General features: G+C 40.7%; 1 protein-coding gene across 14 annotated transcripts in view; it reads right to left on the bottom strand.

Moving 5' to 3' along the window:
- The window catches only part of fbl (pantothenate kinase 3 fbl), a 173,612-nt gene that overhangs the window by 24,092 nt on the left and 136,142 nt on the right, over positions 1–13,378 (bottom strand). The gene's annotated exons all lie outside the window — the stretch shown is intronic.

Below are 13,378 nucleotides of genomic sequence, written 5' to 3'. Positions count from 1 at the left end.
GCATATTTTCATTGGGCTGGAGCCAATTACTATATTTTATATATAGTATAAATATAACTTTGTATAGTGCGAATTTGAATACTGTGACCACTTCACGAGATTCATTATTCACATTAATGTTTTATCACTGATTTCATCATTGCTTAGTTAATCTTAAGTTAATTTTAAGCCAGCCCGTAATGCTATGCATAGTATAAGTGGCTTTGGCATGCTGCTCTTATCTGTATTTTTTTGTACCTCTGTATGTGTGCTCAAATTGAAAATAAATAAATAAATAAATAAATTAATCAAGACCTAGCTGTATATTAACTGTAATATGTGATGTCAATGAATACATTAATATGTTATCTCACTGAATACATTAAATGTAACATGCAATCTCAGTGAATACATTAACAGTATCAATAAATGTAAAATAAACATTAACTTTCATTTGTACAATGATCACTCATCAAAATTCACTGATGACATCCCAGGCAATGGAGTTACACACTGGGCACTACAAAACCTTCAGCAATATCCTGGGTGATGGAGTCACACACTGGGCACTGCAAGACCTTCAGCAAAGAGAGCCTGAGTTACTTTAGGCATGCAATAGTACAGGTACCATTGTCGTCGTGTTCCAGCACATCCACAATAACTTCCGAGTACTTGGGAAGAAGCTGGCCAATTCTTGCTTCTGCTGCTGCTGCTTTTTGTACCCCATGCTCAGAGATGCCATGAAGAATGCAGTGGAGAGCTAGACAAGGCAGCTCCAGGAATGACTGCAGTATCTGTCGTATACTGCTATAAGACATTTCCCCTGTTTCCATAGTCAGTGAAAATAACCAGTGCTGACTCCAGCTCCAGCCTGATGCATGCTGTTGTGCATCACCTGTGATCTTCACTGAACATGGCCAGTCAGTTCCCCAAGTATGGGTCTATAGAAGCACCCAGGGAGACTCACAGCACTTGTACATGTGATCCATTATCTCCTACAGCTTTTCAACAAGATGTAGAGAATACTTTGGAACCACAAATGTACTGTGAGGGTTGCATGCCTCAAACACAATAACTGATGCATCTTTGGCTATAGGAAGCTGTGTACTCTTGCATGTGGCACACAGTGGCACCTTACTTAAGAACATAAGAACATAAGAACGAAGGAACACTGCAGAAGGCCTACTGGCCCATGCGAGGCAGGTCCAAGTCCCTACCGGCTTAAGCCAATGCACCCAACCTAGTCAGGTCAGGTCACATTGACTTAAGGGAGGAACACGGCAACCGACCTGTTAGCACAAGCTATCAGGTCCAACTCACACCCACCCACATCTACTCATGTATTTATCCAACCTATTTTTAAAGCTACACAACGTTCTGGCCTCTATAACGGTACTTGGGAGTTTGTTCCACTCATCCACAACTCTATTACCAAACCAGTACTTTCCTATATCCCTCCTGAATCTGAATTTTTCCAACTTAAAACCATTGCTGCGAGTCCTGTCTAGGCTAGATATTTTCAGCACACTATTTACATCCCCTTTATTTATTCCTGTCTTCCACTTATAAACCTCAATCATATCCCCCCTAATTCTACGTCTTTCTAGAGAGTGCAGTTTCAGGGCCCTTAGTCTATCCTCATAGGGAAGGTTTCTGATACATGGGATCATCTTTGTCATCCTCCTTTGTACATTTTCCAGAGAATTTATATCCATTCTGTAATACGGTGACCAAAACTGTGCAGCATAATCTAAATGAGGCCTAACCAAGGATGTATAGAGTTGAAGAACAACCTGAGGACTCCTATTATTTATGCTTCTTGATATGAAGCCAAGGATTCTATTAGCTTTATTGCGAACACTTATGCACTGTTGTCTTGGTTTCAGATTACTGCTAACCAGAACTCCTAAATCTTTTTCGCAATCCGTAATATTAAGATCTACATTATTTAGTTTATATGTGGCATGGTTATTGTCCTGTCCAACATTTAGAACTTTGCATTTGTCTATATTAAACTGCATCTGCCACTTCTCCGACCACTGCATCAGTCTATTCAAATCTTCCTGGAGTGCTCGAATGTCCTCGTCAGAATGAATTCGACGGCCTATTTTGGTGTCATCGGCAAACTTGCCGATGTCGCTCTTTATGCCCTCATCTATGTCGTTTATGTAGATTGTGAACAGCAGGGGGCCCAACACTGACCCCTGTGGAACACCGCTCGTGACGCTTCCCCACTCTGATTTCTCCCCATTTATGCAAACTCTCTGCTGCCTATTTGTCAACCATGCCTCTATCCAGGAAAAAATTTCTCCTCCTATTCCATGTGCTTTAATTTTCCTCAATAGTCTCTGATGTGGGACCCTGTCAAAAGCCTTACTTAAGTCCATATACACAATATCATATTCATTACCATGATCTACCTCCTCAAATACCTTAGTGAAAAAAGTTAATAAATTCGTAAGGCAGGAACGCCCCTTTGTAAAACCATGCTGAGATTCGTTGATTAATTTATGCTTTTCAAGGTGGCTACGAACTGCCTCGGCAATTATTGATTCCATAAATTTTCCCACTATGGAGGTTAGGCTTATTGGTCTATAGTTCGAAGCTAAGGACCTGTCACCTGTTTTGAAAATAGGTATCACATTTGCCATTTTCCACTTATCTGGCACCATGCCAGTTTGTAGTGATATGTTGAAAAGATTAGCCAAAGGTGTGCTAAGCTCCTCTTTACATTCCTTTAGAACCCTTGCATACAGTTCATCAGGGCCTGGGGATTTGTTAGGTTTTAATTTATCTATTTGCCTAAGGACCATGTCACTTGTGACCCTAATAGTGCACAGTTTATTATCGTCCTGTTCTACATAATTTATCATTACTGGAATATCGCTGGTATCCTCCTGTGTAAAAACTGAGAGGAAGTATGTGTTAAAAATTCTACACATTTCCTTATCACTGTCAGTGAGCTGACCCGAGGAACTTTTGAGTGGGCCTATCTTGTCCCTGATCTTACTTCTGTATACCTGAAAGAATCCTTTTGGGTTAGTCTTCGATTCTCTTGCAACTTTAACCTCATAATCTCTATTTGCTTTTCTAATTCCCTTTTTTATTTCTCTCTTTAACTGAATATATCGATTTCTTAATTGCCCCTCTCCTCTTTTGATTTGCCTATATATGCCTCTCTTTTGACCAATCAGATATTTTAATCTATTGTTCATCCATTTAGGATCATTTTTGTTAGATCTGATTTCCCTATTTGGAACATAATTTGACTGAGCAGCTAGAACTATGCCCTGGAAAGCATCATATCGGCAACCATCACCACCTACCTGACCCCTAGTCAGGTCATTCCAGTTCAGCCCACCTAAGTAATTTTTCAGTCCTATGAAATCAGCCAAGCGAAAGTCAGGGACGGAGACTTGATTGCCATTATTAGGGGAATTCCATGATATGTTAAAACTGAGTGATTTGTGATCACTCTCCCCAAGCTCATCATTAACCTCAAGATTATTAATTAGTGTTTCCCTACTGGCAAGAACCAAGTCAAGGAGGTTATTTCCCCTAGTTGGCTCTGTCACAAACTGTTTTAAAAAACAATCCTGGATCGTATCAAGAAAGTCACCCGACTCTAAATTTCCTGTCAAATTGCTCCAGTCAATCTGTCTATAGTTGAAATCTCCCATTAGCACAACATTTTCGTATGTAGATGCCTTACGAATTTCGTCCCATAGAAGTTTACTGCACTCCCTATCAAGATTTGGGGCCCTGTAAATCACACCCAAAATTAGTTTTTCTCGGCCCTCGAGAAGCTGTAACCAAACAGATTCAGTGGCTGACGCTTCTAATTTAATATCTTGTCTAACACAACAATTTAAATTGTCTCTGACATACATCGCTACTCCACCACCTTTCCTGTTGACCCTGTCAGTGTGGAATAATTTATAGCCTTGTATGTGACATTCAGAGGGCATCTCTCTATCTTTCAGATTGAGCCAGGTCTCTGTTATAGCAATAATATCTATGTTTCCTGCACTTGCAATTAATCTTAGCTCATCTATCTTATTTCTAACACTCCTGCTATTAGTATAGTAAACCTTAAGGGAGCTAGTCCCTTGCTGCCCTCTGCTGTCCCCCTTTGTTTGCTGACCTGTTCTATTGTCTTTATTTATAACTTCATGCTGAATGCCTTTTATACATTTACTGTTTCCAACCCTAGTGTTGCAACCTGCTTGTTTCCCACACACACCCATACCTCTATCTTCCATCAGTTTAAAATCATAGGCATTTCACCAATGGCCTTCTCAATCGAGTCTGCAAGTGCTACCACCCCTGCCCCAGAGAGATGAACCCCATCCCTTGCATACATATCATGTTTGCCATAAAAGTTGTTCCAGTTGTCAATGAATGGGATTGCAAGTTCCTTGCAGTATCTGTCTAGCCAGCAATTTACACCAATTGCCCTAGACAACCATTCATTTCCTACTCCCCTTCTAGGCAAGATGCTACATATGATTGGGATCCCTCCCTTAGACTTAATGAAATCTATAGCTGACCTGTACTTATCTAGCAGCTCTTCTCTCCTACCCTTCCCAATATCATTTCCACCAGCACTGAGACAGATAATGGGCTTGTTCCCATTACCTGACATGATATTATCCAGTCTGTTGACAATGTCCCCAACACCAGCTCCAGGGAAGCACACTCTATCTCTCATCTTCTTATTCCTATTACAAAAAGCACGATCAACATATCTTACCTGAGAGTCACCAACCACAAGAATGCGCTTACCTTCATTAGCAGGGGCAGTAGTACCCTTACCTTCACTGGCCACTGAAGTACATTCATCCTGGAGAACAGAGAAGCGATTTCCTACCTTCAGATCTGCACTCTTAACTTTCCTTACTCTGATGCGCCTCCCATTACTGTGAACAACTCGCCACTTGTAGCAGGTGCTGGGCTGCACCTCACTGCTGGTAGCCGTTGCTACCACCCCACCTACAGCCTCCTCACAGTGAGAGACAGACTGCACCTCACTGCTAGAAGCCTCATTCCCCACATCTCCAACCACCTCACACTCTCTCCCAGGCCCATTGAGGTGGACCTTCAGCCTCCTAATCTCCTCCTGGAGAAGCAAGACCTCCTCCTTCAACTCTCCAACCTCAGCTTTTAAAACACTGTAGAAGCAAGCCATGCTTTGTAACCGTCCACGCTAATCCCCAAGCAGCTCAGGGTCTGTGACTTCACTGGACAGTAGGTGCCAGAAAGCATAACACCAACTGTTCCCACTTATAAATGTCAAATAATAAGGTTACACTAATATATAAGTCAGCAATAGAACATGGCATTAACCCTTTCAGGGTCGAGACCCCCGATCCTTAACTCACTCTCAGGGCAGGAAAATAAATAAATAAATAAATAAATAAATAAATAAATAAATAAATAAATATATATATAATATATCAGGTAGTAGGTTGGTAGACAGCAACCACCCAGGGAAGTACTACCGTCCTGCCAGATGACTGTGAAACAAAAACCTGTAACTGTTTTGCATGATGGTAGGATTGCTGGTTTCTTTTTCTGTCTCATAAACACGCTAAGATAACAGGGATATCTTGCTACTCCTACTTACACTTTGGTCACACTTCACAGACACGCACATGCATATATATATATACATACATCTAGGTTTTTCTCCTTTTTCTAAATAGCTCTTGTTCTTTTTTTATTTCTTCTATTGTCCATGGGGAAGTGGAAAAGAATCTTTCCTCCGTAAGCCATGCGTGTCGTATGAGGCGACTAAAATGCCGGGAGCAATGGGCTAGTAACCCCTTCTCCTGTATACAATTACTAAAAAAGAGAAGAAGAAAAACTTTATAAAACTGGGTTGCTTAAATGTGCGTGGATGTAGTGCGGATGACAAGAAACAGATGATTGCTGATGTTATGAATGAAAAGAAGTTGGATGTCCTGGCCCTAAGCGAAACAAAGCTGAAGGGGGTAGGAGAGTTTCAGTGGGGGGAAATAAATGGGATTAAATCTGGAGTATCTGAGAGAGTTAGAGCAAAGGAAGGGGTAGCAGTAATGTTAAATGATCAGTTATGGAAGGAGAAAAGAGAATATGAATGTGTAAATTCAAGAATTATGTGGATTAAAGTAAAGGTTGGATGCGAGAAGTGGGTCATAATAAGCGTGTATGCACCTGGAGAAGAGAGGAATGCAGAGGAGAGAGAGAGATTTTGGGAGATGTTAAGTGAATGTATAGGAGCATTTGAACCAAGTGAGAGAGTAATTGTGGTAGGGGACTTGAATGCTAAAGTAGGAGAAACTTTTAGAGAGGGTGTGGTAGGTAAGTTTGGGGTGCCAGGTGTAAATGATAATGGGAGCCCTTTGATTGAACTTTGTATAGAAAGGGGTTTAGTTATAGGTAATACATATTTTAAGAAAAAGAGGATAAATAAGTATACACGATATGATGTAGGGCGAAATGACAGTAGTTTGTTGGATTATGTATTGGTAGATAAAAGACTGTTGAGTAGACTTCAGGATGTACATGTTTATAGAGGGGCCACAGATATATCAGATCACTTTCTAGTTGTAGCTACACTGAGAGTAAAAGGTAGATGGGATACAAGGAGAATAGAAGCATCAGGGAAGAGAGAGGTGAAGGTTTATAAACTAAAAGAGGAGGCAGTTAGGGTAAGATATAAACAGCTATTGGAGGATAGATGGGCTAATGAGAGCATAGGCAATGGGGTCGAAGAGGTATGGGGTAGGTTTAAAAATGTAGTGTTAGAGTGCTCAGCAGAAGTTTGTGGTTACAGGAAAGTGGGTGCAGGAGGGAAGAGGAGCGATTGGTGGAATGATGATGTAAAGAGAGTAGTAAGGGAGAAAAAGTTAGCATATGAGAAGTTTTTACAAAGTAGAAGTGATGCAAGGAGGGAAGAGTATATGGAGAAAAAGAGAGAAGTTAAGAGAGTGGTGAAGCAATGTAAAAAGAGAGCAAATGAGAGAGTGGGTGAGATGTTATCAACAAATTTTGTTAAAAATAAGAAAAAGTTTTGGAGTGAGATTAACAAGTTAAGAAAGCCTAGAGAACAAATGGATTTGTCAGTTAAAAATAGGAGAGGAGAGTTATTAAATGGAGAGTTAGAGGTATTGGGAAGATGGAAGGAATATTTTGAGGAATTGTTAAATGTTGATGAAGATAGGGAAGCTGTGATTTCGTGTATAGGGCAAGGAGGAATAACATCTTGTAGGAGTGAGGAAGAGCCAGTTGTGAGTGTGGGGGAAGTTCGTGAGGCAGTAGGTAAAATGAAAGGGGGTAAGGCAGCCGGGATTGATGGGATAAAGATAGAAATGTTAAAAGCAGGTGGGGATATAGTTTTGGAGTGGTTGGTGCAATTATTTAATAAATGTATGGAAGAGGGTAAGGTACCTAGGGATTGGCAGAGAGCATGCATAGTTCCTTTGTATAAAGGCAAAGGGGATAAAAGAGAGTGCAAAAATTATAGGGGGATAAGTCTGTTGAGTGTACCTGGTAAAGTGTATGGTAGAGTTATAATTGAAAGAATTAAGAGTAAGATGGAGAATAGGATAGCAGATGAACAAGGAGGCTTTAGGAAAGGTAGGGGGTGTGTGGACCAGGTGTTTACAGTGAAACATATAAGTGAACAGTATTTAGATAAGGCTAAAGAGGTGTTTGTGGCATTTATGGATTTGGAAAAGGCGTATGACAGGGTGGATAGGGGGGCAATGTGGCAGATGTTGCAAGTGTATGGTGTAGGAGGTAGGTTACTGAAAGCAGTGAAGAGTTTTTACGAGGATAGTGAGGCTCAAGTTAGAGTATGTAGGAAAGAGGGAAATTTTTTCCCAGTAAAAGTAGGCCTTAGACAAGGATGTGTGATGTCACCGTGGTTGTTTAATATATTTATAGATGGGGTTGTAAGAGAAGTAAATGCGAGGGTCTTGGCAAGAGGCGTGGAGTTAAAAGATAAAGAATCACACACAAAGTGGGAGTTGTCACAGCTGCTCTTTGCTGATGACACTGTGCTCTTGGGAGATTCTGAAGAGAAGTTGCAGAGATTGGTGGATGAATTTGGTAGGGTGTGCAAAAGAAGGAAATTAAAGGTGAATACAGGAAAGAGTAAGGTTATGAGGATAACAAAAAGATTAGGTGATGAAAGATTGAATATCAGATTGGAGGGAGAGAGTATGGAGGAGGTGAACGTATTCAGATATTTGGGAGTGGACGTGTCAGCGGATGGGTCTATGAAAGATGAGGTGAATCATAGAATTGATGAGGGAAAAAGAGTGAGTGGTGCACTTAGGAGTCTGTGGAGACAAAGAACTTTGTCCTTGGAGGCAAAGAGGGGAATGTATGAGAGTATAGTTTTACCAACGCTCTTATATGGGTGTGAAGCGTGGGTGATGAATGTTGCAGCGAGGAGAAGGCTGGAGGCAGTGGAGATGTCATGTCTGAGGGCAATGTGTGGTGTGAATATAATGCAGAGAATTCGTAGTTTGGAAGTTAGGAGGAGGTGCGGGATTACCAAAACTGTTGTCCAGAGGGCTGAGGAAGGGTTGTTGAGGTGGTTCGGACATGTAGAGAGAATGGAGCGAAACAGAATGACTTCAAGAGTGTATCAGTCTGTAGTGGAAGGAAGGCGGGGTAGGGGTCGGCCTAGGAAGGGTTGGAGGGAGGGGGTAAAGGAGGTTTTGTGTGCGAGGGGCTTGGACTTCCAGCAGGCATGCGTGAGCGTGTTTGATAGGAGTGAATGGAGACAAATGGTTTTTAATACTTGACGTGCTGTTGGAGTGTGAGCAAAGTAACATTTATGAAGGGATTCAGGGAAACCGGCAGGCCGGACTTGAGTCCTGGAGATGGGAAGTACAGTGCCTGCACTCTGAAGGAGGGGTGTTAATGTTGCAGTTTAAAAACTGTAGTGTAAAGCACCCTTCTGGCAAGACAGTGATGGAGTGAATGATGGTGAAAGTTTTTCTTTTTCGGGCCACCCTGCCTTGGTGGGAATCGGCCGGTGTGATAATAAAAATAAAAAAATAAAAAAAATAATATATATAACATATTTATTAGAAAACGTTTCGGTCCTGGGACCTTGATCACTTCTAACATACAGAGGTAGAAAGATATTATACAGTGGACCCCCGGTTAACGAACTTTTTTCATTCCAGTAGTATGTTCAGGTGCCAGTACTGACCGAATTTTTTCCCATAAGGAATATTGTGAAGTAGATTAGTCCATTTCAGACCCCCAAACATACACGTACAAACGCACTTACATAAATACACTTACATAATTGGTCGCATTTGGAGGTGATCGTTAAGCGGGGGTCCACTGTATATATAGGCGGAGAGTGAGATGTGACGCACGTGACCTGAGGAATGTCATAAGAACATAAGAATGGAGGAACACTGTAGAAGGCCTACTGGCCCATGCGAGGCAGGTCCTTATCAAAACAACCTCTACCTATGATGAGGACGGGTAGACGATGAAATCATGTGACTCCTGTGTTGTTGGGTTGGTGCTGCTTAAGTATCATGTATGCCAATGTTTTTGAAATTTTGTAGTTTCCAGTGTTGCGTTCTATAGTGTCGGTGACGGCGATTATTGAGGCTTCTAGGCACCGTCGGCATCTGAGGTCTGGTTCGGTGAGAACGAGTTGTGCCTCGTTCCAGTTCATCAAATGCCCCGTGGAGTCTTTGTGGAGGACACAGGCGTACCTTACATCGTCTCTGTTAGAGGCATTTCGATGCTCATTCAGGCGGACTGCAAGATCTCTGCCTGTCTCGCCAACCCAACAACACAGGAGTCACATGATTTCATTGTCTACCCGTCCTCATCATAGGTAGAGGTTGTTTTGATAAGGACCTGCCTCGCATAGGCCAGTAGGCCTTCTACAGTGTTCCTCCATTCTTATGTTCTTATGACATTCCTCAGGTCACGTGCATCACATCTCACTCTCCGCCTATACAGTGGACCCCCGGTTAACGAACTTTTTTCATTCCAGTAGTATGTTCAGGTGCCAGTACTGACCGAATTTTTTCCCATAAGGAATATTGTGAAGTAGATTAGTCCATTTCAGACCCCCAAACATACACGTACAAACGCACTTACATAAATACACTTACATAATTGGTCGCATTTGGAGGTGATCGTTAAGCGGGGGTCCACTGTATATATAATGTAATGTCTTTCTACCTCTGTATGTTAGAAGTGATCAAGGTCCCAGGACCGAAACGTTTTCTAATAAATATGTTATAGTGTTTGCTTACGTGTCTTTCTAAACCAACTTGTCGGTATTTATTACCAAGGTTTATACCATAATATATATATATATATATATATATATATATATATATATATATATATATATATATATATATATATACAGTGGACCCCCGGTTAACGATATTTTTTCACTCCAGAAGTATGTTCAGGTGCCAGTACTGACCGAATTTGTTCCCATAAGAAATATTGTGAAGTAGATTAGTCCATTTCAGACCCCAAAACATACACGTACAAACGCACTTACTTAAATACACTTACATAATTGGTCGCATTCGGAGGTAATCGTTATGCGGGGGTCCACTGTATATATATACACGTATATATATATATATATTTTTTTTTCAACAAGTTGGTCGTGCCGAAAAGGCAGAACTTGCGATCTTGGCTTAAATAGCAACGCTCATCTTGCCATATAGGACAAGTGAAAATTTGTATATGCAATAATTTCGCCAAAATCATTCTGAACCTAACGAAAAAAATATATCTGATTGTGTTTGTTTAGTATTAAATTATTGTAAACGTATTTAAAATATATTTAGTTGGGTTAGGGTAAAATAAATTGCTCTTGTTATAATAAGGTTAGGTTAGTTTTCTAAGATTCTTCTGGTGCAAAATTAAAAATTTTTACATTAACATAAATGAATAAAATATATCTTTAAAAGTATAAGAGAAGTTTCAGAAAGGACTTAATTTTAAATGAGTTCTTGCTAATTGACCAGTTTTACATATTCGGCACGACATATATTTTTTTTTTTTTTCAACAAGTCGGCCGTCTCCCACCGAGGCAGGGTTACCCAAAAAAGAAAGAAAATCCCCAAAAAGAAATTACTTTCATCATCATTCAACACTTTCACCACACTCGCACATTATCACTGTTTTTGCAGAGGTGCTCAGAAATACAACAGTTTAGAAGCATACACATATAAAGATACACAACATATCCCTCCAAACTGCCAATATCCCAAACCCCTCCTTTAAAATGCAGGCACCGTACTTCCCATTTCCAGGACTCAAGTCCGACTATATGAAAATAACCGGTTTCCCTGAATCCCTTCACTAAATATTACCCTGCTCACACTCCAACAGATCGTCAGGTCCCAAGTACCATTCATCTCCATTCACTCCTATCTAACACGCTCATGCACGCTTGCTGTAAGTCCAAGCCCCTTGCCCACAAAACCTCCTTTACCCCCTCTCTCCAACCCTTTCGAGGACGACCCCTACCCCGCCTTCCTTCCCCTATAGATTTATATGCTTTCCATGTCATTCTACTTTGATCTATTCTCTCTAAATGACCAAACCACCTCAACAACCCCTCTTCTGCCCTCTGACTAATACTTTTATTAACTCCACACCTTTTCCTAATTTCCACACTCCGAATTTTCTGCATAATATTTACACCACACATTGCCCTTAAACAGGACATCTCCACTGCCTCCAACCGTCTCCTCGCTGCTGCATTTACCACCCAAGCTTCACACCCATATAAGAGTGTTGGTACTACTATACTTTCATACATTCCCTTCTTTGCCTCCATAGATAACGTTTTTTGACTCCACATATACCTCAACGCACCACTCACCTTTTTTCCCTCATCAATTCTATGATTAACCTCATCCTTCATAAATCCATCCGCCGACACGTCAACTCCCAAGTATCTGAAAACATTCACTTCTTCCATACTCCTCCTCCCCAATTTGATATCCAATTTTTCATTATCTAAATCATTTGACACCCTCATCACCTTACTCTTTTCTATGTTCACTTTCAGCTCTCTACCTTTACACACATTCCCAAACTCATCCACTAACCTTTGCAATTTTTCTTTAGAATCTCCCATAAGCACAGTATCATCAGCAAAAAGTAACTGTTGGAGTGTGAGCAGTGTAATATTTAGTGAAGGGATTCAGGGAAACCGGTTATTTTATATAACCGGACTCGAGTCCTGGAAATGGGAAGTACAATGCCTGCACTCGAAAGGAGTAGTTTGGGATATTGGCAGTTTGGAGGGATATATTGTGTATTTTCATACATACATACTTCTAAACTGTTGTATTCTGGGCACCTCTGCAAAAACAGTGATTATGTGTGAGTGAGGTGAAAGTATTGAATGATGAAAGTATTTTCTTTTTGGGGATTTTCTTTCTTTTTGGGTCACCCTGCCACACCTGTCACTCCTCCTCCCCAATTTGATGTCCAATTTTTCTTTATCTAAATCATTTGATACCCTCATCACCTTACTCTTTTCTATGTTCACTTTCAACTTTCTACCTTTACACACATTCCCAAACTCATCCACTAACCTTTGCAATTTTTCTTTAGAATCGCCCATAAGCACAGTATCATCAGCAAAAAGTAACTGTGTCAATTCCCATTTTGAATTTGATTCCCCAAAATTTAATCCCACCCCTCTCCCGAACACCCTAGCATTTACTTCCTTTACAACCCCATCTATAAATATATTAAACAACAATGGTGACATTACACATCCATGTCTAAGACCTAGTTTTACCGGGAAATATTCTCCCTCTCTTCTACATACCCTAACCTGAGCCTCACTATCCTCATAAAAGCTCTTTACAGCATTTAGTAACTTACCACCTATTCCATATACTTGCAACATCTGCCACATTGCTCCTCTATCCACTCTATCATATGCCTTTTCTAAATCCATAAATGCAATAAAAACTTCCCTACCTTTATCTAAATACTGTTCACATATGTGCTTCAATGTAAACACTTGATCTACACATCCCCTACCCACTCTGAAGCCTCCCTGATCATCCGCAATCCTACATTCTGTCTTACCTATAATTCTTTCAATTATAACCCTACCGTATACTTTTCCTGGTATACTCAGTAATCTTATTCCTCTATAATTTTTACAAACTCTTTTGTCCCCTTTCCCTTTATATAAAGGGACTATACATGCTCTCCGCCAATCCCAAGGTACCTTCCCCTCTTTCATACATTTATTAAACAAAAGTACCAACCACTCCAACACTACATCCCCCCCTGCTTTTAACATTTCTGTCATGATCCCATCAGTTCCAGCTGCTTTACCACCTTTCATTCTACGTAATGCCTCACGTACCTC

This window comes from Cherax quadricarinatus, chromosome 20, assembly GCF_038502225.1.
Source record: "Cherax quadricarinatus isolate ZL_2023a chromosome 20, ASM3850222v1, whole genome shotgun sequence".
NCBI classification, from domain to species: Eukaryota; Metazoa; Arthropoda; class Malacostraca; order Decapoda; family Parastacidae; genus Cherax; species Cherax quadricarinatus.
The sequence above is the reverse complement of the archived record's forward strand: the minus strand, read 5'-3'. Positions and strand labels throughout refer to the sequence as shown.